Consider the following 24,394-nt stretch of genomic DNA (forward strand, 5'->3'; position numbering starts at 1 on the left):
TTGCGATCATAACGAATGACACGAAAAAATAAAAAAATAAAAATAAACAAACTAAACGAAAAAGAATGAATTTTTTGGCAGTGTACATGTATAGTGGTGAGCTTTGGTAACCCGAGGGGATGGATGCCCTGTGTTGGTTAAGGAGGATACGAGAAATGTGCCTGGGCACATTGAATATTGTATTGCGGTGAGCAGGCCCTTCACCTGGTGATGGATGTGCACATTGCATGAAGAGTGAAGACACGGGGTGTTTTGACTAAAGTGTAACTCCACTTTTGTTGAGAAAAAAACATTCCCCTTTGGGTGATCTATGTACATTGCGAGGATTATAACAAACGTTATTGCGGATTCCTACCTTTTGTTATTCTGAAGAAATCCCTGTGTGTTTGTCTGTGCCTCTGGGCTGAGTGGGTTTAATGGGAGTGGTTTCATAATTATCTGTCAGGTGTGTAGCTGCAGGGCTCTAATGAGGAAATCTGCTGGGCCTGCATCACTTTAGATGTGCTCTTATTGAAAGTATCTCACCAAAAATTTAATTTTTGTTGCAGGGGATGCCTGAAATCTAACTTGCATCTTGGGCAGACTTCTGAGAAAATTGAGCCAATCACACAAGCAGGAAATTATGTTTCTGCGGTGTGGTCAGTACACACTCTGTGTACAGAACAACTCCAGGTTGCCATATTGCAATGCAATCCCAGAAAATTACAACGGGCACAGATTAAAAAAGAAAGGTAATTTTTAATTTTTCAATTACAGTATAATTAGCGTCGCAATTATATGCACTATATTATTTTTTCTTTATTTACTATTTTTTTCCCCCCATGAAAGTGGAGTTACCCTTTAACTTATCAACACAATATATTTTTTACAGACTAGATGTAAAAATTAAAACTCTGATAGAGTAACAATTAAAACATCAAAGCGGCTCTCCCATCAGTGAATTGATATGAAACTGACAGGCTAGTACAAAATCACTACTGTGTACATAAAGATTTAGAAGCGAACAAAACTATATATATAGGGTGTAAACAGCAGATAGTCGATGAGTGCACCGTTCACCAAACACTTTTCCACCGCATGCTCCACACACCCGCAAGGGTTCACACTCACCAGAACCCAGAGATTATCAAGCCCCAATCAACATCCACGCTCTGATGCCGTGTTTCATCATCACGACTTTATCAAAGGGCTTCACGCCCTTTGATAAAGCCGTGATGACAAAACGTGGCGTCAGGGCGTGACCTCACGGCGACCGGAAATTACGTCACGATGTTGTACGTTCCAAGACCCAGGGAAGCAAACAGGAAGGACGAAGTGCTGGATGCTGCGACCAATACGGACTACGCTGGACTATACCCCGTCCTCTCAAATCCCAGGGAAAGTGGACAAAGTAAGCTCTTTTAGTAACCGACCTTGAGCCACATGACCACTCCAGGGGTGGATCCAGAGTCTAGTCTCGTGAGGGGCACTGCCAGAAAATAAGGTGTTACGGTCTTACGGAACTGAATTTAAAGTATAATACAGTGTACAGAGGTCAGTAGGATGTAGGGTGGTGTACAGAGGTCAGTAGGATGTAGGGTGGTGTACAGAGGTCAGTGGAATGTAGGGTGGTGTACAGAGGTCAGTAGTATAAAGGGTGGTGTACAGAGGTCAGTAGGATGAAGGGCAGTGTGCTGGGAACAGTAGGGCACACGCTGTGGGGGATCGGGAGGGCATATACTGGAGGGGATCAGGAGGGCATACACTGGGGGGGGGGATCAGAAGGGCATACACTGATACACTGGGGGGGGGGGAGAATCAGGAGGGCATACACTGATACACTGGGGGGGAGAATCAGGAGGGTGTACACTGATACACTGGGGGGGGGGGAATCAGGAGGGCATACACTGATACACTGGGGGGGAGAATCAGGAGGGCATACACTGATACACTGGGGGGGGGAATCAGGAGGGCATACACTGATACACTGGGGGGGGAGAATCAGGAGGGCATACACTGATACACGGGGGGGGGGGATCAGGAGGGCATACACTGATACACTGGGGGGGGAATCAGGAGGGCATACACTGATACACTGGGGGGGAGAATCAGGAGGGCATACACTGATACACTGGGGGGGGGAATCAGGAGGGCATACACTGATACACTGGGGGGGGATCAGGAGGGCATACACTGATACACTGGGGGGGGGGGAATCAGGAGGGCATACACTGATACACTGGGGGGGGATCAGGAGGGCATACACTGATACACTGGGTGGGGGAGAATCAGGAGGGCATACACTGGGGGGGAATCAGGAGGGCATACACTGATACATTGGGGGGGGATCAGGAGGGCATACACTGATACACTGGGGGGGGGATCAGGAGGGCATACACCAGGGGGCAGTCATAATCTTTTAATGAGTTCAATTTCTCATGATACGCTGGGGGGGGATCAGGAATCAGGAGGGCATACACTGGGGGGGAGAATCAGGAGGGCATACACTGATACATTGGGGGGGGGGGGATCAGGAGGGCATACACTGATACACTGGGGGGGATCAGGAGGGCATACACTGGGGGGGGAATCAGGAGGGCATACACTGATACATTGGGGGGGGATCAGAAGGGCATACACTGATACACTGGGGGGAGAATCAGGAGGGCATACACCAGGGGGCAGTCATAATCTTTTAATGAGTTCAATTTCTCATGAAAAGAAGATGAAGATCTAATTTGTCCTCTAACAGCACCTCTATGCTAAGCTGCAGTAACCCAGAAGACTCAGCATAGAGGTGCCTGTAAACAAATCCACAATGTAGTGTTGGCAGCAGAGCTCACCTCCAGGAACTTTCACTCGGCTCCCTCTGCTCAGCAGCTGCACACATCTCCCTCTTCCAGACGAGCGTGATCTCGGGGAAAAGGCACCTCCCCATCCCGCCCACTCAAGCAGCAGCCTGCATGAGAGAGGCTGAAAAACTGCAGGGGGAAGTAAAGGGGGTGGAGAGTGCATGCTTAGAATGGCCGCAGAGACTGGTTACCCAGGGCGCGCTCAGCCTCAGTCTTCAATATATTCTCGGGGGGTGCAATTGCCCCGTTGCCCCCCCCTGAATCCGCCCCTGGACCACTCTTGGATTGTCACTGCGTTACGTTTTATTGGATTTTATATACTTGAGTTTGCGAATACATTTTTAAAACGGAATTAGACTATGTGGAGTCTCTCTTACATGCATGTGGATTTCGGAGATGGTTTTGAGCTACCCTATGAGGATATCCAGATTAACAGACCATAGGATGTTGATTGGGGCTTGATAATCTCCGGGTTCTGGTGAGTGTGAACCCCTTGCGGGTGTGTGGAGCACAAGGTGGAAAAGTGTTTGGTGAACGGTGCACTCATCTACTATCTGCTGTTTACACCCTATATATCCACTAGAGACTCTTGATTTATTTCTAGTTTTGTTCGCTTCACAATCTTTATGTACACCGTAGTGATTTTGTACTAGCCTGTCAGTTTCATATCAATTGACTGATGGGAACGCCGCTTTGATGTTTTAATTGTTACTCTATCAGAGTTTTAATTTTTACATCTAGTCTGTAATTACAACCTATTTTAAGTGGCTGCTGAGGGAAACCTCACTTCTAATTGCATGCATTTATATATTATTTTATTTATTTACATATAGATACTTTTTGCCATAATTTTTTTATCTAATAGCATCTATTACTTGAGTGTCTAATACTTGTTTTTACATAGCGTTGAGATTGGAGGAGTGTGGCAGGACAAGTTTCTTGCCCCTTTTTTTTACAATATGTTTTTTCTTTCATTTATTTTTTATCAACCTTTTATCAATTATCGATTTAACACATAAGACACTTTTTGAAGGTCATTCGATGTGTGTGTGTAAACGCACAAATTTATGGGACTTTGGACTATTTATTTAGGTGTTGCGCCACACTAAATTTATTACAATTACTCTTGGTGTTGAGGAATCACTTTATAGTGTTTGGCTGTGCATCACATATTCGATTTTTTAAGTGTATATTAATTGCGCTGATTGCAATCATTAATATGAAATGATCTAGGTGTAACCTTGGTCTGCAATTCTCCAGGCACTACTATACGGACCAGGCTGTCACAGTATAGTGTACAGTCAGGAGCGGCCATAGGAGAGTAACAGCTGCACAGAGCTGGAGGACAGCCTGCCCACTGCCCCAAGGCATCAGCCTGGGAGGAAAAGGACTGGGAACCACTTGGAATCATGGGGGATGTAGTTCTTGAGCAAGCCAAGGATCAACCGATTGATTGACTTGTGTACAACCAGCCTGCACATACAGTACATGGATCGAAATTCCGTCGTGGCAGGAATAAATATGCAGATAAGCACTGATGACATTTCTCTGACTATCCCGATCTGCATACATCTTCCAGGTTAGCAAATCAAAAAGTATTGAAGAGCAGAAGTGCAGAATAATAGCCAAGCAATTTGTATTTTCAGAAGTTAAACGGAGGCAGTCCCCCTGTTTCTCCCAGAAAATATCTACTTTCATGTCATATGTTTTTATCCATGCCATTCATTGTTTATGTAAATGCCGCTTATGTGTATTGATTTTCATCAGCCGAGAAGCCAAGAAGACAAGACTGTTAGTAGACAATATAAGTACCTTGGCAAGGCCATCCAGTGTGACCCTGCTTAGTAAATCATGCATATCAACCTGACACTTTCCATCTGCTTTCTCGACAAGTTTGTCCACCAGCTCCTCAGCTTTCTCATTGAAGGGCCCCCATTAATCCCATCAGATAGCTGCAATAATAAGGAAAAAAAAACATTGACCAGTAAATAAATAATGTATCAATGACTTGCTCTGTCTATGGGGAAGCAGTGGAAGAGGTCCAACATGCCCCATGCTGTGTCAGAGCCAGAGCTTTCCAACTAGCAGAGAGCCTAGGCTTTGCTGATTGCAGAGCTATAAATCTGACTCTGTAAAGGAGCCTGGCAGACCTCATCAGAGAGACTACTGATTCCACACAGAGCGCAAGGGTCCCACTCTGCAGTATGCTGGCAGAGGACAGGCTTTTATATTTATGCTGTGGCTATTATATATAGAAAACGAACTGTAAGACTTTGCACACCTTTTGTTTTATTGCACCTGGAATGTATTTAGCTGATTTAAACAAACAAAAGGTTTGATTGGGCTTTAACTTCACTATAACTCTAAATGTCTAATTTACCTACCACTTCCTCAGTGTGTACGAGGAGCAGGAGGAAGAGTCAGCAGGAGCCTGGCATTGCACCCACAATTCCCTGATCGTAGGTGTAATGTTTTGCAGGCTCCTATGCAAAAAATAATAAATATACATTTTTTTATCCTCCAAATATATGTGTGTAGCACCCTGTAGCTTAGGCAGGGTTGCTCCTTACAAATTTACTTGCCAGGAGTAAATATCCTGGTTGATTGATAGAGATCTATTGATTTCTCCCTAAGTTTGGCCTTTTTGCACTTTTCTCTTCTACCACTAGGTGGCTGGGTACTTGGTGGTACTAGATATGAGAAGGGCAACTCAAGGTCAAGTTATGGGTATATGGGGTATCTCAGCCAATGGGCAGGGGTTTTCTTGAATCCCTTGGCCTGCTGGGAGCACCTATATATTTGGGTGGAGTCAGGTGATCTCTGTTCTGTGCCACCTAGACGGCTGTCTGGGTGGATGTGTGTCGTACACCCTGGGCTGCTATGCTGGAGATTGGGCCTAACTTGGGGGCATCTGGCTGCCAGGCTGTGTGAGGGCCTATCCAGAAGTAAGAGGGCAGGCACAGGGTTGGGATTGCGGCTTGCAATCCAACCAAAAGTGATGGTTCTGCTAGGCCGGAGAACCTGTCGTGGTCGGAGGTAGAAGGGAAGCTGTCGCCACTAAAGGATCAACCACCTTTACCAGGGACCACAGTGAGTAACTGAAGCAAGTCCCGACAAGCATTCTCACCGAACGGGCACGGTGGAGAATCGGGAAACTTCAGGCGGTGATCAAGTCAGGGACCCAACCTGCGGAGGAGACGCTTGCAGAGCAGCCTTGTGTGTCAAGTCAGGGACCGAGCCGGTCAGCAGGGGTGAAGCTTGAGAAGTATCTGGACTGCCAAGCTAGGGACCCAGCAAGGAAGCATGGGTGACACTTGAGGGAGATACCACCGCAAAGATTGGAGGAGCTCAAGGGATTCAGAGTCAGTGAATCAGAGGGTCTAGTGAGCGACCAGGAGCTCAGTGTTGGAGAACTACAAGAAGCAGTTGTAGTGAAGCTGAAAGAACTGTTACGTTGAGTTAGGAACTGTTAAAGACTGTTGCCATAGGAGAAAGCATTTCTGCGTGTGTAGATGTGGCGCCTTGCTAGGGCCTTTCCCTGCATGACTGTCTTCCTGTTGAAGTTTTGGAGTCTGCCAATTGAATCTACAACTACATAATGGTGTCCTGGCCCTAACCCTCTTTCCCCCAAAAATAAAAAAAGGACTGTTAAAAGAAATAAAACCTCTTTTACATCCAAGAAGTGTCTGGCGTCCAATGACTTTCACCATCTTTGCACCCACTATGCCTCACAGCCCACCACACATTGAAGGATGTCAGCTATCTTTGGTCTTGGAGGTCCTCATTAGGCTGGAAGAGGTTAAAGACTTTGCTACATGTACATTCATTTTTATTAAAAAAATATTTATTTTTTTTGTAAAAGGTAGGCTTAGCCTTTAAGGCTTGCAAATGCCCAGTAACAACTGCCAAGAAAAGAAGTTAAGAACAGAATGCATCAAGTGGCCTGAGGCTGCACTTATAAAAAAGGGTATTTATCTGTGTGTTTAGATGGTTGGCATAACGAGTACAATGATAAGATGGGTAAAAACGTTCAGTATGTCATGAAGGCTTCTCTTACGTTTCACTGAATGCTGGTTCCATGAGCCGCCTCTGCCTTTCCCAGCGCTGATTGTCTTGCTCGGTCACAAGGCCATTTCCCATAAACCTGGAAACAAGGCAAACACAGAATATAAATACTAGGCTGGATGAATGAAAGAGTCCATCATTGCTTGCAGACAAAGGCTGCCAGCGCTGATCAGTGTGTTCCGGCGGGGGGGGCGAGGGGGGGAGTGCACCAACATTGCTTGTGTTGGTACGGCGATCTGTCAGTTTTTATTTGTTCAGCTCCCTGGGTTGAATAAAAATAAAACTGTGCAAACACATGTTCCCATCTTTGAAAGTTTGCAACTCGAAGGTTTCATATGTTCACACCCATGCAATACGATTTATGTCTGGACTGTCAGTTCGCAGTGCGATATGCAAGCTGAAATGGGGGTGTCATTAATGTTGTATGACACTCCCCAGCAGGTCGCATATGACAGTGTGAACTGCCGTGCGAGTCGGGTGCGATGCGAGGGCAAAATTGCCCTCATGAAAATTGCCCCCATCAATATTGCCCCCATCAAATTAGCACCCTTAAAATTGACCTCATCAAAATTGCCCCTATCATATTGCCCCATCATATTGCCACATCAATATTGCCACCATCAATGTTGCCCCCATCAAAATTGCCCCCATCATATTGCCCCCGTCAAAATTGCCCCCATCAATATTGTCCTCATCAAAAATGGGGCAATTTTGATGAGGGCAATATTGATAGGAGCAATTTTGAAAGGGGCAATCATATTGCCACCATAAAAATTGCCCCTCCTCGAAATTGCCACCATCAGAATTGCCACTATCAATATTGCCCCAATCAAAAATGCCCCCCTCAAAATTGCCATCATCAAAATTGCCCCATTATATTGCCCCCTTCAAAATTGCCCGCCAGTCCCACACTTACCCCATCCAGGTCATGGCCCCCGTCATATTGCCCCCCATCATACTGCCCCATCAAAATTTCCCCCATCATACTGCCCCCATCAAAATTTCCCCCATCATACTGCCCCCATCAAAATTGCCTGCATCCATACTGCTCCCATATTGCTACCATCAAAATTGCACCCATCATATTGCCCTCATCAAAATTGCCCCATCAGAATTGCCCCCATCATACTGACACCATCAATATTGTCCCCACCATATTGACACCATCAATATCGCCCCATCAAAATTGCCCCCCTTCAAATTACCACCATCAAAATTGCCCTCATCAAAATTGCCCTCATCAAAATTGCCACCATCAAAATTGCCCCAATTAAAATTGCCCTCATCAATATTGCCCCCATCAAATTGCCACCATCATATTACCCCCATCAAAGTTGCCCTCATCATATTGCCCCCATCAAAATTGCCACCATCAAAGTTGCCCCAACAATATTACCCCCATCATATTGCCCCCATCAAAGTTGCCCCCATCAAAATTGCCCCAACAATAGTGCCCCATCAAAATTGCCATATCATATTGCCCCCATCAATATTGCCCCATCATATTGCCCCCATTAATATTGCCCTGATTAAAATTGCCACCATCAGAATTGCCCCATCATATTGACACCATCAAAATTGCCATCATCAATATTGCCATCATCAATACTGCCCCATCAAAATTTCCCCCATAATATTGACATCGTCAAAATTGCCCCATCAATATTGCCCCATCAAAATTGCCCTTATCATATTGCCTCATCAAAATAGCCCCATTATATTGCCACCATCAAAATTGCACCATCAAAATTACCACCATCAGAATTGCCCCATCAATATTGCCCTCATCAATATTTTCCCCATTAAAATTGCCCTCATGAAAATTGCCCCATCAATATTGCCCCCCATCAATTTACCACCTTCAAAATTGCCCCCTTCAAAATTGCCTCCCCATCAAAATTGCCCTCCACCAATATTGCCCCATCAATATTGCCCCCATAAACATTACACCATCATATTGACACCATCAAAATTGCCCCTATCAATATTGTCCTCATCAAAATTGCCCCCATCATATTGCCACAATAAAAATTGCCCCCCCTCGAAATTGCCCCCATCAAAATTGCCACCATCAGAATTGCTACTATCAATATTGCCCCAATCAAAATTGCCCCCATCAAAATTGCCACCCCTTGAAATTGCCCCCACCAATATTGCCCCATCAAAATTGCCCTCATATTTCTATCATCAAAATTGCCCCATCATATTGACACTATCAAAATCGCCCCTATCAATATTGCTCCCATTATATTGCCACCATCATATTGCCCCAATCAAAGTTGCCCCATCAAAATTGCCACATCATATTGCTCCCATCAAACTTGCCCCATCATATTGCCCCATTAATATTGCCCCAATCAAAATTGCCACCATAAGAATTGCCCCATCATATTGACAACATCAAAATTGCCATCATCAATATTGCCCTTATCAATAGTGCCCCACCAAGATTGCCCCCATCATATTGCCACCATCAAAATTGCCCCATCAAAATTACCACCATCAGAATTGCCCCATCAAGATTGCCCTCGTCAATATTTCCCCCATCAATATTGCTCCCCATCAAAATTGCCCCCATCAATATTGCCCCCCATCAAATTAGCACTCTTAAAATTGCCCTCATCAAAATTGTCCCCATCATATTGCCCCATCAATATTTCCACCATCAATATTGCCCCCATCAAAATTGCCCCCATCATATTGCCCCCCCCCCCCCCCGTCAAAATTGCCCTCCATCAAAATTGCCCCCCATCAATATTGTCCTCATCAAAAATGGGGCAATTTTGATGAGGGCAATATTGATAGGGGCAATCATATTACCACCATAAAAATTGCCCCTCCTCGAAATTGCCACCATCAGAATTGCCACTATCAATATTGCACCAATCAAAATTGCCCCCACCAAATTGCCTGCATCAAAATTGCCCCCCCTCGAAATTGCCCATCAAAATTGCCCTCATATTGCCATCATCAAAATTGCCCCATTATATTCCCCCCTTCAAAATTGCTTCCCCTCGAAATTGCCCCATCAAAATTGCCCCATCATATTGCCCCATCAATATTGCCCCCCAAAAAATTGCCCCATTCAAAATTGCCCCATCAATATTGCCCCCATCAAACTTGCCCCCATTGAAATTGCCCTCATCAAAATTTCCCCCATCAAAATTGCCCCCCCTCGAAATTTCCCTCATCAATATTGCCCCCATCAAAATTGCCCCCCTCAAAATTGCCCCTAGGGCTTTTGTGAGAGGTTGCTTCAGAGCCGTTGTTGGATGCTTTGGTGCCGGCTATAAAGTCAATGGCCGCCAGCAGAAAGCAGAAGACCTGAATGGTAAGTGTTGTGGATATTAATAGATACAAAGATAAAAGAAACCCTTTCATTGGATCCTTTTTCCTCATTAACGATGGGTCACATTCCCATAGTTACAGATGTGTTTTTTTTTAAGCAAATCTGTTTTATTAAGTTTTTAGTTACTATGAACACAACCCATGTACTTATTGTCTAATCATAATAAATACAAATGTATAAGCAATATTTAAAGTGGATGTAAACCCTCACATATGAGGTGACCGGTCTCAGATGATACACACAGATGAAACAAATCTCCCTACATAAGTCTTACATGTATATCTTTTTTGTATTAATAAGCATTTAATATTTTTTTACAATCTGTTTGTGTACAGTGTCTATATCGGTACCGAGATAATCCATATTTATCCATCTATGGGTGACCAGCAATAGGGGACTGGTCTCCATTCTCAATCACCTTACTTGTATATCTGCTGTCTTCAGCTCTATATACTGTTTAGAAAAGTGCACATCCTGTTAGGATTTTCTCTTCCTCATTCAGCACTGGGTGTGGGATACTTGCTATACACTGTGAGAGACTGCCAGACAGCTAATTGAAGGAAAGGCACACAGCCCCTCCCTGCACATGCAGAGCTTGCCTCTGAATAGTTCAGCACACTGCTAATCTATTTATAGCTCCCTCCCCCGACACACACTTCAGGCTCCCCCTCTCAGAAGTTATCAGGCTAATAAAAGAAAAACGGAGCAGGACAAAGCTATGGGGCATAGTGCTATGAAGAGAGATAAGAAAACACTGCAGCTCAAATTTCATGAATGGGGTTTACATTCAATCCAAAGCGGAGTTCCACCCTGAAAAACGTTTTTACATTTTCACAGTCCTTTATTACTATTAAAAAAATGTGGAGTGAATTTTTTTTTTTTTTAACTCACCAGAAATGTGCTGTTGCTATGTAGTGGCTACTAATCTGCCACTTCCGGGTCCGCAGCGCTCCACATCACTTCCCCCCTCGCCTGTGCTCCTGGGAAATAGGAGTCATCATTTCCCAGGAGTCAGTGGGCAGTATTGTGAGAAAAAAAATCGTGTTATTTCCCGTCAGGAAATGACATGATTTAAGATGGATCACAGCGCCATCTTGGTTGACATCACAAGAGGGTGGGCACTTTCGCTGCCCGTTGTGATGGCAACATGTGAAGTTTTCTGCGCCGCTTGCTGTGCTTACTGCGCATGCGCGAGAACGGTGGTGCATGCTGGTAATACAGCAGCGCCGTATCCAGGAAGCATATGCTTGTGGACTTCGCCTGCCCACAACTAAGATGGGAATGCCCAAGCACGAATAATATAAGGTAACTTTTATAATAAAACAGTCATAAAAAGCGGGGCTATTTACGAGAATAACGATTGGTATTTCAACATTATATGATAGAAAGAGATAGATTTTTTTTTTAATCATATATGTGGTTGGAACTCCGCTTTAAGAAAAAAACAACTCATAACGTTGTATCCAGCTAATATCTTTATCTCCCAACCCCATCATTCAAGTTTTTACACTGTTATATTTAGAGGTTCATATACATCTGGCGTATTAAAAGGTCAATACATCATCACAACTATATCTGTCCTCAAACCCCTTGTGCCACTCTACCTAATGGATAGTTGTGAGTGCTGAAACCATGGTAGTCAGCCACATCCCCCACACCTTACCCCATTTTTTATGAGCAGTTCAAGTCCTCTTTTCCCAACACTTTCTATTATCGGCTAGCAAAGTGCAAAAAAAATGAAACAAATGTTGATGTCAATCTCCAAAAATTGGATGGATTTCTGTCCAATAAACAATGTTCATCTATTGAAAAATAAACAATTGTCCGCTCACCACTTCCTGCGATCACTGGAAATGAATCACCACGATATAAGAGAAGGCTGGTATTAGATGCTGAATGCTGATAGTTGTAGTTCTTCCAAAGCATTTGCTTCCTTGCGGACTCTTAGGCCCCTTTCGCTCCGTTGATCCCCGCTGAGCCGGCGGATGACAGGTCCATCTCTGCTCACTGTTGAGAGACTGACCTGTCAGATCTCTGCTCTCCTCTATGGGGGTTCGAATGAAAATGGATCCGCCTGTCCGTTTTCATCCGATCCGCTAGATGGATGGAAAATAGGGTTTAGCGGATGTCAGCAGACATGTCACCGCTGACATCAGTCGCTTCATAGAACTGTATGGAGCGTCTGTTCAGGTCTGCCTAAAAAACTGACGGTGGGTGGGCGGCAAGTGGTTAAACATGTGGCGCCCTCTGAACAGCAATCCACATTCAGGTCGCTCTTCAGAGGGCATTTGACAGGTGGTAAGGAGGTGTTGTATTGCCTCCTCACCACCTGTTTAAACATGACAACGTTATATACACATATTTGATCCCTGTGTGCTGTACAGGTTTTAAACCCCTTACACTGTTAGTAAAATGTTGTCACACCCTGATTTCTTCACAGAGCACACCACCTCCTTTTCCTCTGCTGGCTGAATGTGAGCTGGGGGCAGGCTCAGGCTCTGGCTCTTTTAGGTGGAGGGGGCCCAGTCATGCAAGCTGTACGGGGCCCCATGATTTCTAACAGCGACCCTGGGTGTGGGCAAATGGCCCTGAATGCAGACAGAGCACATAATATTAGGAGGAGTGGCTGCATGTGTGCAGCTGTGCATTCTAATCATTTTCAATGGACTGCCTGCATGCAGCACCTGGAAGTTACAAATGCTGCAAAAACGGCCCCTTCATGCTATATGGGCCTCATCACCCTTGTAAACACAGCCATACAGACAGACAAAACAAATACATATAACACAGCGCTAATTAACTATCCGTGAGCATTTTAATATGCACTATCCCTTTAACCTAAGTGCTGTAATTAAAAGTGTCTGTGCTCCTAAAGCTGGCAATAGACAGTTCGAATCTCAGCCAGTTCAGCAGAGACCAGCCGATATTCTAACCATGTATGGGCAGACTTTTTACAGGCTGGGTACAACCAGCCCATCTGATTTGTCATGTGATTATTGTCAGCCAGTAAGACAGGATGAGTGGCAGGCAACCAGCATTTTTATATGAAGGCCAACAATAGTCGTCCTTCTGTCCATGTCATGTTGAGTTTATTCATTGTCCCTGGCACAAGAGTTTTGAACTTTTCTCTCTATAATTTGATGTTGTACAAAGAAAAATAAATGAAATGTAGGTGAAGGTGCTAAATCTAATCCCTCTATTTTTTTTTATTGAAGATGTACACGGTATTTACTGCAGAGAAGGCTCAAACGGCAGGCCTGTCGACCATCACATTGAGATGCTGCCAAAAAGTTTCATTCAAATTGAGACTCCACCAGAGTGTGACCTAGACATGGCCTTTCCACCAGAGTGTGACCTGGACATGGCCACTCCACCAGAGTGCGACCTGGACATGGCCGCTCCACCAGAGTGTGACCTAGACATGGCCACTCCACCAGAGTGCGACCTAGACATGGCCGCTCCACCAGAGTGTGACCTAGACATGGCCCCTCCACCAGAGTGTGACCTAGACATGGCCCCTCCACCAGAGTGAGAGCTAGACATGGCCACTCCACCAGAGTGCGACTTCCAACTGGGAGCTCTACTTTAAGTTCTACAAAAAACGTCATGTTTGCTTTATGCTTCCTTCAGAAAGTGATGATGACACTGAGACTCCACTGAGTCTCACTGATACTCAACAAAAACATGGTGTCCTCTTTCAGAAAGCATTAAAGAAATCCTGTCAGCAGGGGACTCCATCAAAACGTCGTAAACGCTCTATGCTTCCTCCAGAAAACAACGTTGACACTGAGACTCCACTAAAAAGTTGCCTTCGCCGTCAGAAAACTAAGAAGGAAATTCAAAAACCAGAAGTGTCATCAGTCCCCCCCACCTCAAACATGACAGAAGAAAAAGAACCAGAAAAAGAAACAAAAGTAGAAAAAGTAAAAGACAGTATGGGGTTGATTTACTAAAACTGGAGAGTGCTAAATCTGGTGCAGCTGTGCATGGCTGTGAGGGGAGGTTGGAGGCCAGTAGACTTTTCTCTTTTCTGCAGGCGTGTGTTGGACCGGCTGTGAGGGGAGGTTGGAGGCCGGTAGACTTTTTTTTTCTGCAGGTGTGTGATGGACTGGCTGTGAGGGGAGGTTGGAGGCCAGTAGACTTTTCTCTTTTCTGCAGGCGTGTGTTGGACCGGCTGTGAGGGAAGTTGGAGGCCGGTAGATTTAATTTTTTTTCTGCAGGTGTGCGATGGACTGGCTGTGAGGGGAGGTTGGAGGCGGTAGACTTTTTTTTCTGCAGGTGTGCGATGGACTGGCTGTGAGGGGAGGTTGGAGGCGGTAGACTTTTTTTTTCTGCAGGTGTGCAATGGACTGGCTGTGAGGGGAGGTTGAAGGCCGGTAGACTTTTTTCTGCAGGCGTCTGTTGGACCGGCTGTGAGGGGAGGTTGGAGGCTGGTAGACTTTTCTCTTTTCTGCAGGCGTGTGTTGGACCGGCTGTGAGGGGAGGTTGGAGGCTGGTAGACTTTTTTCTTTTCTGCAGGTGTGTGTTGGACTGGCTGTGAGGGGAAGTTGGAGGCTGGAAAACTTTTCTTTTCCTGCAGGCGTGTGGTGGACCGGCTGTGAGGGGAGGTTGGAGGCTGGAAGACTTTTCTTTTTTGCAGTCATGTGTTGTATCGGCTGTGAGGGGAGGTTGGAAACCGGTAAACCTTTCTTTATTCTGCAGGCGTGTGTTGGACCGGCAGTGAGGGGAGGTTGGAGGCCGGTAGTCATTTTGTAGGCAGGTGTTGGAAGGGCTGTGAGAGGAGGATGGAGGCCAGTAGACTTTTCTCTTTTCTGCAGGAGTGTGTTGGACCGGCTGTGAGGGAAGGTTGGAAACCAGTAAACCTCTCTTTATTCTGCAGGCATGTTGGACCGGCTTTGAGGGGAGTTTGGAGGCCAGTAGACTTTTCTCTTTTCTCCAGGAGTGTGCTGGACCAGCTTTGAGGGGAGGTTGGAGGCCAGTAGTCATTTTTGTAGGCAGGTGTTGGAAGGACTGTGAGGGGAGGTTGGAGGCCAGTAGACTTTTCTCTTTTCTGCAGGAGTGTGTTGGATGATTTTTTTCTGTACTGCAGACGCATGCTGGACCAGCTTTGAGGGGAGGTTGGAGGCCGGTAGTAATTTTTGTAGGCAGGTGTTGGAAGGGCTGTGAGGGAAGGTTGGAAACCAGTAAACCTTTCTTTATTCTGCAGGCGTGTTTTGGACCGGCAGTGAGGGGAGGTTTGAGGCCAGTAGACTTTTTTATGGAGGCACATGCTGGACCGGCTGTGAGGGAAGGATGGAGGCTGGTAGACTAGTAGCCTTTTTGTGCAGGCGCGTGTTGGACTGGTTATGAGGGTAGGTTGGAAACGGGTAACTTTTTTCAGGCAGGTGTTGGATCAGCTATAAGGGAAGGTTGGCCAGTAGACCGTGTGTTGGACCGGCAGTGAGGGGAGGTTGGAGGCCGGTAGTCATTTTGTAGGCAGGTGTTGGAAGGGCTGTGAGAGGAGGATGGAGGCCAGTAGACTTTTCTCTTTTCTGCAGGAGTGTGTTGGACCGGCTGTGAGGGAAGGTTGGAAACCAGTAAACCTCTCTTTATTCTGCAGGCATGTTGGACCGGCTTTGAGGGGAGTTTGGAGGCCAGTAGACTTTTCTCTTTTCTCCAGGAGTGTGCTGGACCAGCTTTGAGGGGAGGTTGGAGGCCAGTAGTCATTTTTGTAGGCAGGTGTTGGAAGGACTGTGAGGGAAGGTTGGAAACCAGTAAACCTTTCTTTATTCTGCAGGCGTGTTTTGGACCGGCAGTGAGGGGAGGTTTGAGGCCAGTAGACTTTTTTATGGAGGCACATGCTGGACCGGCTGTGAGGGAAGGATGGAGGCTGGTAGACTAGTAGCCTTTTTGTGCAGGCGCGTGTTGGACTGGTTATGAGGGGAAGTTGGAAACGGGTAACTTTTTTCAGGCAGGTGTTGGATCAGCTATAAGGGAAGGTTGGCCAGTAGAAAGCCAAGGAATGTTTGAACTTGGTGAGGGAGCCTCGAAATGCCGATGAGGCCAATGAGGCAGGGAGCATAAGGAGAAAATGTTGGAGCTGTGAGGCGCTCCAAAAGTCTAGAGAGGGCCGAGTCTGTCAGAGAGTGCTTTCAGAAAGTGGGAGGTCTGAAAAAAATCCGGGCCCTTAAGAGGCCTGGGTTTGTACCTGGGGAAAATAAACTGTTACCTAAAGTTGGGTACAGAGGGGATGGAGCCAGGGAGAGTTTGAATTTCTAGAGTGTCCTGGCAGAACAAGAGATTGTGGGGCTGAATAGAGGATGGGCTTTCAAGGATGTGAGGGAGGAAGAATGTGAGGGAAGCACCAGGGTAGGCAGCTCAGAAGGGAACTAGTTGTGGGTAGTTCCAGAGGGATCCACTCTTTCAGGTCTACGTGTTTGTGCCAGCCCAAAAGTCATGTAAGGCTGCCGCTGCTGCAGCTTATTATTTTTAAATTTAGATGTCAGGGAGCACCAGGCCTCCATGTCTTTTGAGGAGGGCCAGGGTGCTTGAAGTAGGTCTGGGGAGTTTCTGGGCCCACGTGAATTAAAAAAAAAAGAGTTCACTGTTTTAAGTAAGGAGGATGGGATGTAGATTGGGAGGGTCATAAGTAAGTAGAGGAATTTTGGGAGGATTGTTATTTTAATATTGCAGGGGCTGAACCAGGAAAAAGGGGCCAGTGTTTCATTTTTGTAGAAGTTAACTGGTCCTGTAAAGAGGAGGAGGAAAGTTGAGCTCAAAAGTGTGTTTTAGATTCACTGGAATGTGAGTACCGAGGTATTTCAGAACTTTAGTTGCCCAGTGGAACTTGAAGCTTGTTTGGAAGGCCTGCAAATGAGTAAGGGGCATGGCTATAGTAATGGCCTCGGACTTTTGAACATTAATTTTAAAGGATGTGAGGTCTCCATAGAGATCCATGTCCTTTAGAAGGATAGGGAAGTGGAGACAAAGGGAAATCCTGTCAGGTCCCCTTTGTGATAGGGAATGGGTAAGACAGAATAGCATTTGCTTTGACCCCCACAGAGGGGGTAGAATAAATTGTGCAGGTCCATTAGAGCTGCACGATTAATCCTTAAGAATCAAAATCGCGATAATTTTCCCTTCCTGATCTTAAAACAACAATTCCCGATTCTTGCAGAGAGTTCTCTGACAGCTGAGAAAAAAAAAATTCTGGCAGCCTGCCAAGCTTTATCACAACATGGTGGATAAAACTATAAACAAGGTAACATTTCGTTCTTTGATAACAGGAATGAACTTCTGTCTGTAGATGCGGGAAGTTTAACCACTTAAAGACTTGCTGTTTACAAGTTAAAATCAATATTTATTGCTAGAAAAATACTCCAAACCCCCAAACATTATATATATATTTTTTAGCAGAGACACTAGAGACTAAAATGGTGGTTGTTGCAATATTTTATGTCACACTTTTGGAAAAATTACATTTTAATGATTTTAAAAAAATTAGCAGTAAAGTTAGCCTAATTTTTTGTATAATGTGAAAGATGATGTTATCGTGAGATAATCGTGATCTTTATTCTAAGCAAAAAAATTGTGATTCTCATTTTAGCCAAAATCGTGCAGCTCTAGGGTCCATTGGAGGAAATTGGGGCCTATGCCTATATGTCTTTTTCCAATTTACCCAATCAAAAGCCTTTTTGCCATTGGTTGATAGCAGGAGGCCTGGAGTCTTGGTAGAGGAGGCAACGAGGATGAGGTTGGGGAGTTTGATAACATTGTCCCTGGCCTCCCTAATGGAGAGAAATCCTACTTGGTTTAAGTGTATGATATTTGTGATGTGTGGTAAAAGACGGTTAGTTAGGATTTTGGTGACAATCTTCAGGTCTAGATTTAAGAGGAGGCCATTGGTTTTTCAGGCATGTTTTGGACCTTTTTTGCTATAATTGAAGGTGATTTCACATATGATTGCAAATATATGCAACCAATACCTCTTTTTTTTATGAATTTGTTGAACTAGTTTAGACGCTCATTGTATTTCTTGCTATGTATGTCTCCATTTGGAAACAATGTTAGAGTAGAGTTAGGGACCGCACTTTGCAGAGGAGCCTTGATGTGGCAGTGCGGCTTCACATATATTTGCAAATGTATCCAACGTAAACACAAACTGTTCAAACAATTTTAACTTTTTTTATTTTGCTAACTGGCTGGCAAGTGTTCCGGTGGATTCTGTGTATTGTATTGTTCTGTGAACTGCCATGCTTAAGCACTGAATCACAGTTTTGTGCGTTATTGCAATACATGTTATCACATGTTACATGCTTAGTGTGTTACATAGTTACATAGTAGGTGAGGTTAAAAAAAGACACAAGTCCATCAAGTCCAACCTATGTGTGTCATTATATGTCAGTTTTACATTTTATATCCCCGTAGGTTGCGCTTATCTAATCGTTTTTTGAAACTATCGATGCCCCCCCACTGAGACCACCGCCTATAAAAAGGGAATTCCACATCCTTGCCGCTTTTACAGTAGAGAGCCCTCTATGTAGTTTAAGGTTAAACCTCTTTTCTTCTAATCTTAATGAGTAGCCACCTGTCTTGTTAAACTCCCTTCCTCGAAAAAGTTTTATCCCTATTGTGGGGTCACCAGTATGGTATTTGTAAATTGAAATCATATCCCCTCTCAAGCATCTCTTCTCCAGAGAGAATAAGTTCAGTGCTCGCAACCTTTCCTCATAACTAAGATCCTCCAGACCCTTTATGAGCTTTGTTGCCCTTCTTTGTACTCGCTCCATTCCCAGTACATCCTTCCTGAGGACTGGTGTCCAGAACTGGACAGCATACTCCAGGTGTGGCCGGACCAGAGTCTTGTAGAGCGGGAGAATTATCATTTTATCTCTGGAGTTGATCCCCTTTTTAATGCATGCCAATATTATGTTTGCTTTGTTAGCAGCAGCTTGGCATTGCATGCCATTGCTGAGCCTATCATCTACTAGGACCCCCAGGTCCTTTTCCATCCTGGATTCCCCCAGAGGTTCTTCCCCCAGTGTATAGATTGCATTCATATTTTTGCCGTGTTGCAATGCCATTTATTAGGTCAATGGTACCTCAGCACATTGACTCAGTGCACTTCCAACACATACTGTATGCATTGCAGTGCACCACAGTGCACATCAACACACAACCATTGTGCTGGTCAGATTTTTTTTGTCTGTTCTGAACACAACAAAATGGACAGCTATAGCATTACATACTATTCTTGTGTGGTTTCTGTTTAGCGATCGATCTCTACAACTCGACTGAGTAAATCTATTAGCTGTTGACAAAGTTAACTGCTCTCTATAGGCACACGCACACCACAGGCTCACTTTAACCCCTAAACTTAAAGCCAAACCAAACTATTTTCAATCAGGTCAGTACAAACCAGAGGCATAAAATCAAAAGGTGTGCAAAGCCAGACAGATTGGTATCTTTAACTGCTTGAGGACCAGCCACCGCAGTTATACTACGGCAGGTTGGCTCCCCTGGGCGAGCCGTCGTAGCTGTACAACGGCTGCTTTAACCTTACTAGGGGGGCGCGTGTGCACGCCCACGGCGTGGCGACAGGGCCGATGCGAGTGCCCGGTGGTCGCGATGACTGCTGGGTACCGCGATCGCTCCTGAGAGAGACAGAATGGAGGTCTGTCAATGTAAATAGACAGATCTCTGTTATGTCAGTGGTGAGGAAACTGATCAGTTGTTCCTAATGCTTAGGAGCAACGATCGGTCTCCTCCCCCAGGCAGTCCCATCCCCCTACAGTTAGAAACACTCCCTAGGTAACACATTTAACCCCTTGATCGCCCCCTAGTATCACCCCTTAACTCTCTTCCTGCCATTGACCTTTATACAGTAATCAGTGGCTATTTTTAGCTGTATAAATGTCAATGGTCCCAAAAAAGTGTTAAAAGTGTCCGATCTGTCCGCCACAATGTCGCAGTCCCAATAAAAAATTGCAGATCGCCGCAATTACTAGTTTTTTAATTGTACAAAACTGAAGTTCATTGTTGCTTACATATCCTTAGTTTAACCCACTAATGTATTCCATACATCGGCAGCACTGGGGGGGCTGTATCACCTGTATAATTAAAGGGCCAGTCCATCCAAAAGTGATAGAGTTTCTTGCTCTATTCCTGCCCACAATGAGGTGATCCCATTTCACTTGTTGCATGTACCATCCAAAGAATTGAATCGCTCATCTGGGAGAGTCATCTGTCTATGTAATGGTTGGAGTAAATGTGAAGATCTGGGATCTCAGTTCCAGACATCTCCTCACAACATATATGATACAGTTAGGTTGTATAACACTCCTCCATCTATGTGACCCACAACAAAAATAACAGGTGGTGCTCAAGGCTCCACCAGGTCCTCTTGCATGACAAACCCCTAAAAGTGCTGACAAGGACAGAGCTCGTCCCAGCTCAAAACATCCAATAGGGAAAGAAAGTCCTAAAAGTCACACATCACAGTAAAACCTGTGAGGAGGCATATGCCAGCCTCAGCCCAGGCTCCAACCAAGCCATGGCCCTCCAATGCTTTTCACTTTGCTCCCGGAGCTTAATCATGGGGAATTAGGGCTCCTCCATCTATTACTGAAAGTTTTGGGTGGAGTGACTCTCCAAAAAGGACCATACATAACATCTTCCTATACAGCCATAACACTGCCTCTGCTCTGGTCTTGTCCAGGAAATCAGCACCAACAGTCAATAACTTTCATCATTGGTGGCAGTTGACACAATAATAACCCCCAACATTGCAGCCACTGGGCACAATATTAACCCCCAATGTTAGTGTCAGTGGGTGCAATATTAATCCCTTACATTGGTGTCACTGCCAGTTGACACAATAATAACCCCCAACATTGGTGTCAGTGGACACAATATTAACACTCAGCATTGGTGTCATTTGACGCAATAATAACCCCCAACACTGATGTCAGCGGACACAATATCGACTTGGAGCTGGATATCCGCAGGGGCCAGGTGTAAAGTTGCCACTTTTTCTTCAAGGTAAACCCGAACACTTTAGCGGCGCACAGTACATTTTTTTTGCTTTAGTATACACTATAGGATTGTAACAGACCTGGAACACCTTTGGGCACTCCAACGAGAATAGTAATGTGACGTACATAATGCCACCTCATCCCCCTGTCAAGCCCTGTTCCGAGCCAAATTCAGTTGGACTGAAACCCGGACACATTATTCAAAACCCAGTGACAACCCTAGGCCAGACCTAAACCTTGTAGCTCTCCCCCATTGTGTGTCTCTTTGCCCCATATTGGCATTGTGTCTCCAGTAGCATTTGCAGTGGCAGAGCAGAGTAGGACCTGCTAAAGATGGATTACTTTGACGCAGTTGGCCAGCTTAAACATGTATTGCAATATGCAACTAAATATCCCTATTTTTTATTGCAAAGTTTGCTAGAAAGGGTATAGCAGTGTGCAGAGGGTTCATCCAGTATTTTTACCATTAACTCCTAGGGTTCTAAGTCTGGGTTACATGAGAGGACTACCCCAGGGGTGGGTTCTTCTGGGCTACGCTGGACACTTGCAACAGGGTCACTCTGCTCACACATGGGGTACCTTTTAATTGAGCCACATTCACAACCGAAAGATTACAAACATGAACAAACTTTAGTAAACTCTCTCATGAAGATTACTTGTACCTTTACTTTGTGCCATTTCCATCAATGCCCTGGGAGAAGGCTGAAGCCACTCTGCGGAATACTTGACCTTAAAGCGGGTCTCTACCCTCAGAGATGGGTATACACCATGTGCATTTGCAAATAACTGACCTCTAATTAAGTTTCTGGTACCCATGTAAGTGTACGCCTCTCAATGTAGCTTGCTTTTTAGGAGGGACATGCTGAGCTTACACTCACCGGCCACGTTATTAAGTACACCTTGCTATTACCGGGTTGGACCCCCTTTTGCCTTCAGAACTGCCTTAATTCTTCATGGAATAGATTCAACAAGGTATTGGAAACATTCCTCAGAGATTTTGCTCCATAGTGACATGATAGCATCACGCAGTTGCTGCAGATTTGTTGGTTGCACATTCATTATGCAAATCTCCAGTTCCACCACATCCCAAAGCTCCTCTATTGGATTGAGAAATGGTGGCCGTGGAGGCCATTGGAGTACAGTGACCGCATTGTCATGTTCAAAAAAAACAGTGGTGAGATGATTGGAGCTTTGTGATATGGTGCATATGGAGCCATCAGAAGATGTGTACACTGTAGGATGGACATGGTCAGCAACAGTACTAAGGTAGGCCGTGGCGTTTAAACGATGCTCAATTGGTACTCAGGGGCCCAAAGTGTGCCAAGAAAATATCCCCCACATCATTACACCACCAGCCTGAACCATTGATACAAGGTAGGATGGATCCATGCTTTCATTTAGTTTATGCCAAATTCTGACCCTAACATCTGAATGTCACAGCTGAAATCGAGACTCATCAGACCAGGCAACGTTTTTCCGCTCTCCTATTGTCCAGTTTTGGTGAGCCTGTGCGAATTGTAGCCTCAGTTTCCCCTTCTTTGCTGACAGGAATGGCACCCGGTGTGGTTAGCCCATCTGCTTTAGGGTTTAGGGTTCTGCATTCGGAGAGGGTATTCTGCATACCTTGGTTGTAACGAGAGGTTATTTGAGTTACTTTTGCCTTTCTATTGTCTGAAACCATTTTGTTTGTCATATTGTCTGCCCATTCTCCTCTGACATCAACAAGGCATTTTCCTCCACACAACTGCAGCTCACTGGATATTTTTTTCTTTTTTGGACCATTCTACGTAAACCCGAGAGATGGTTGTGTGTGAAAATCTCAGTAGATCAGCAGTTTTGAAAGACCAGCCCACCTGGCACCAACAACCAAATCGTTGCTTGATTTGAACTTCAGCAAGTCATCTTCACCACGTCTAGATGCCTAAATGAATTGAGTTGCTGCCATGTGATTGGCTGATTAGGGATTTGTGTTACCAAGCATTTGAACAGGTGTACCTAATAAAGTGGCTGGACTCCAGGACAGGTAAGACCCCATTCACACAGGGGCAACACGACTTGCAGGTCGCCTCAGCGAGGCGACCTGCAAACGACTGCCCGGGCGACTTGCAAAACGACTTCTGTATAGAAGTCTATGCAAGTCGCCCCAAGTCGCCCCCGAAGTCGTACAGGAACCTTTTTCTAAGTTGGAGCAACTTGCGTCGCTCCCCTTAGAACGGTTCCATAGCACAGAACGGGAGGCGACTTGTCAGGCGACTAGGTCGCCTGACAAGTCGTCCCTGTGTGAATGGGCTCTAAGTGTCCGATTATTAAAAGTCAGCAGCTGCAGTATGTGTATCTGCTGGCTTTTCATTTTTGCAGCGGTGGGCGGACCTCCGCTTTAACAACCACATTAACTGTGTAGCCAGACATACCTTTCACCAAACAGATAACAAGCCCGGTTATATTCGGTGTCCTTCTTGTACTTAGAAGACATGAGAGTTTCCTGCAAATAAAATGAAAATGCAGCTACAATCACATTGGTTATTAACTAGTAGTCAATAAACGAGCTAAATACTGTAAGTTATCAAATCTAAAATGGACACATCACACACCTCAGTATAATTTTAGAGAATGACAACTTTACCTGTGAAACGAGTCAAAGCCCCATTTTTCTGTTAAGTCTCTCCAGTGCGGTTAAAGTGGTTGTAAACCCTTTACAACCACTTTTACCTACAAGTAAGCCTAGATTAAAGGGGTTCTAAAGGTTCATGTTTTTTTACCTTAATGCATCCTATGCATTAAGGTGAAAAAACATCTGATGATTACTGGTTTACTTACCTGAAAGTCCTGCGCTCGATCCCACGCTCGATCGTTGCCCGGGCTTCTCGGCTCTTCTCAATTCAATGACGGGGGGCCAAGTCCTGCACGCCGACGCCGAATGCAGGACTCGGGAGCATGCCCGCAAGGTAACCCCCTGGGAGAGCGCTTCTCTCAGCGGGTTATCTGAGACGGGGAGGAGCTAGGAGACCCCCGGGGGACCCCAGAAAACGCCATTCGGAGCCACTCTGTGCAAAACAAGCTGCACAGTGGAGGTAAGTATGAGATGTTTGTTATTTTTAAAAAATAAAAATCGAACCTTTAGTGTCACTTTAAGGCTT

General features: G+C 45.2%; 1 pseudogene; it reads right to left on the bottom strand.

Annotated features, from left to right (window-relative positions):
- Positions 1 to 24,394, bottom strand: part of LOC141117646 (cholesterol 24-hydroxylase-like) — a 50,851-nt pseudogene that overhangs the window by 16,138 nt on the left and 10,319 nt on the right.

This window comes from Aquarana catesbeiana, linkage group LG13, assembly GCF_042186555.1.
Source record: "Aquarana catesbeiana isolate 2022-GZ linkage group LG13, ASM4218655v1, whole genome shotgun sequence".
Taxonomy (NCBI): Eukaryota; Metazoa; Chordata; class Amphibia; order Anura; family Ranidae; genus Aquarana; species Aquarana catesbeiana.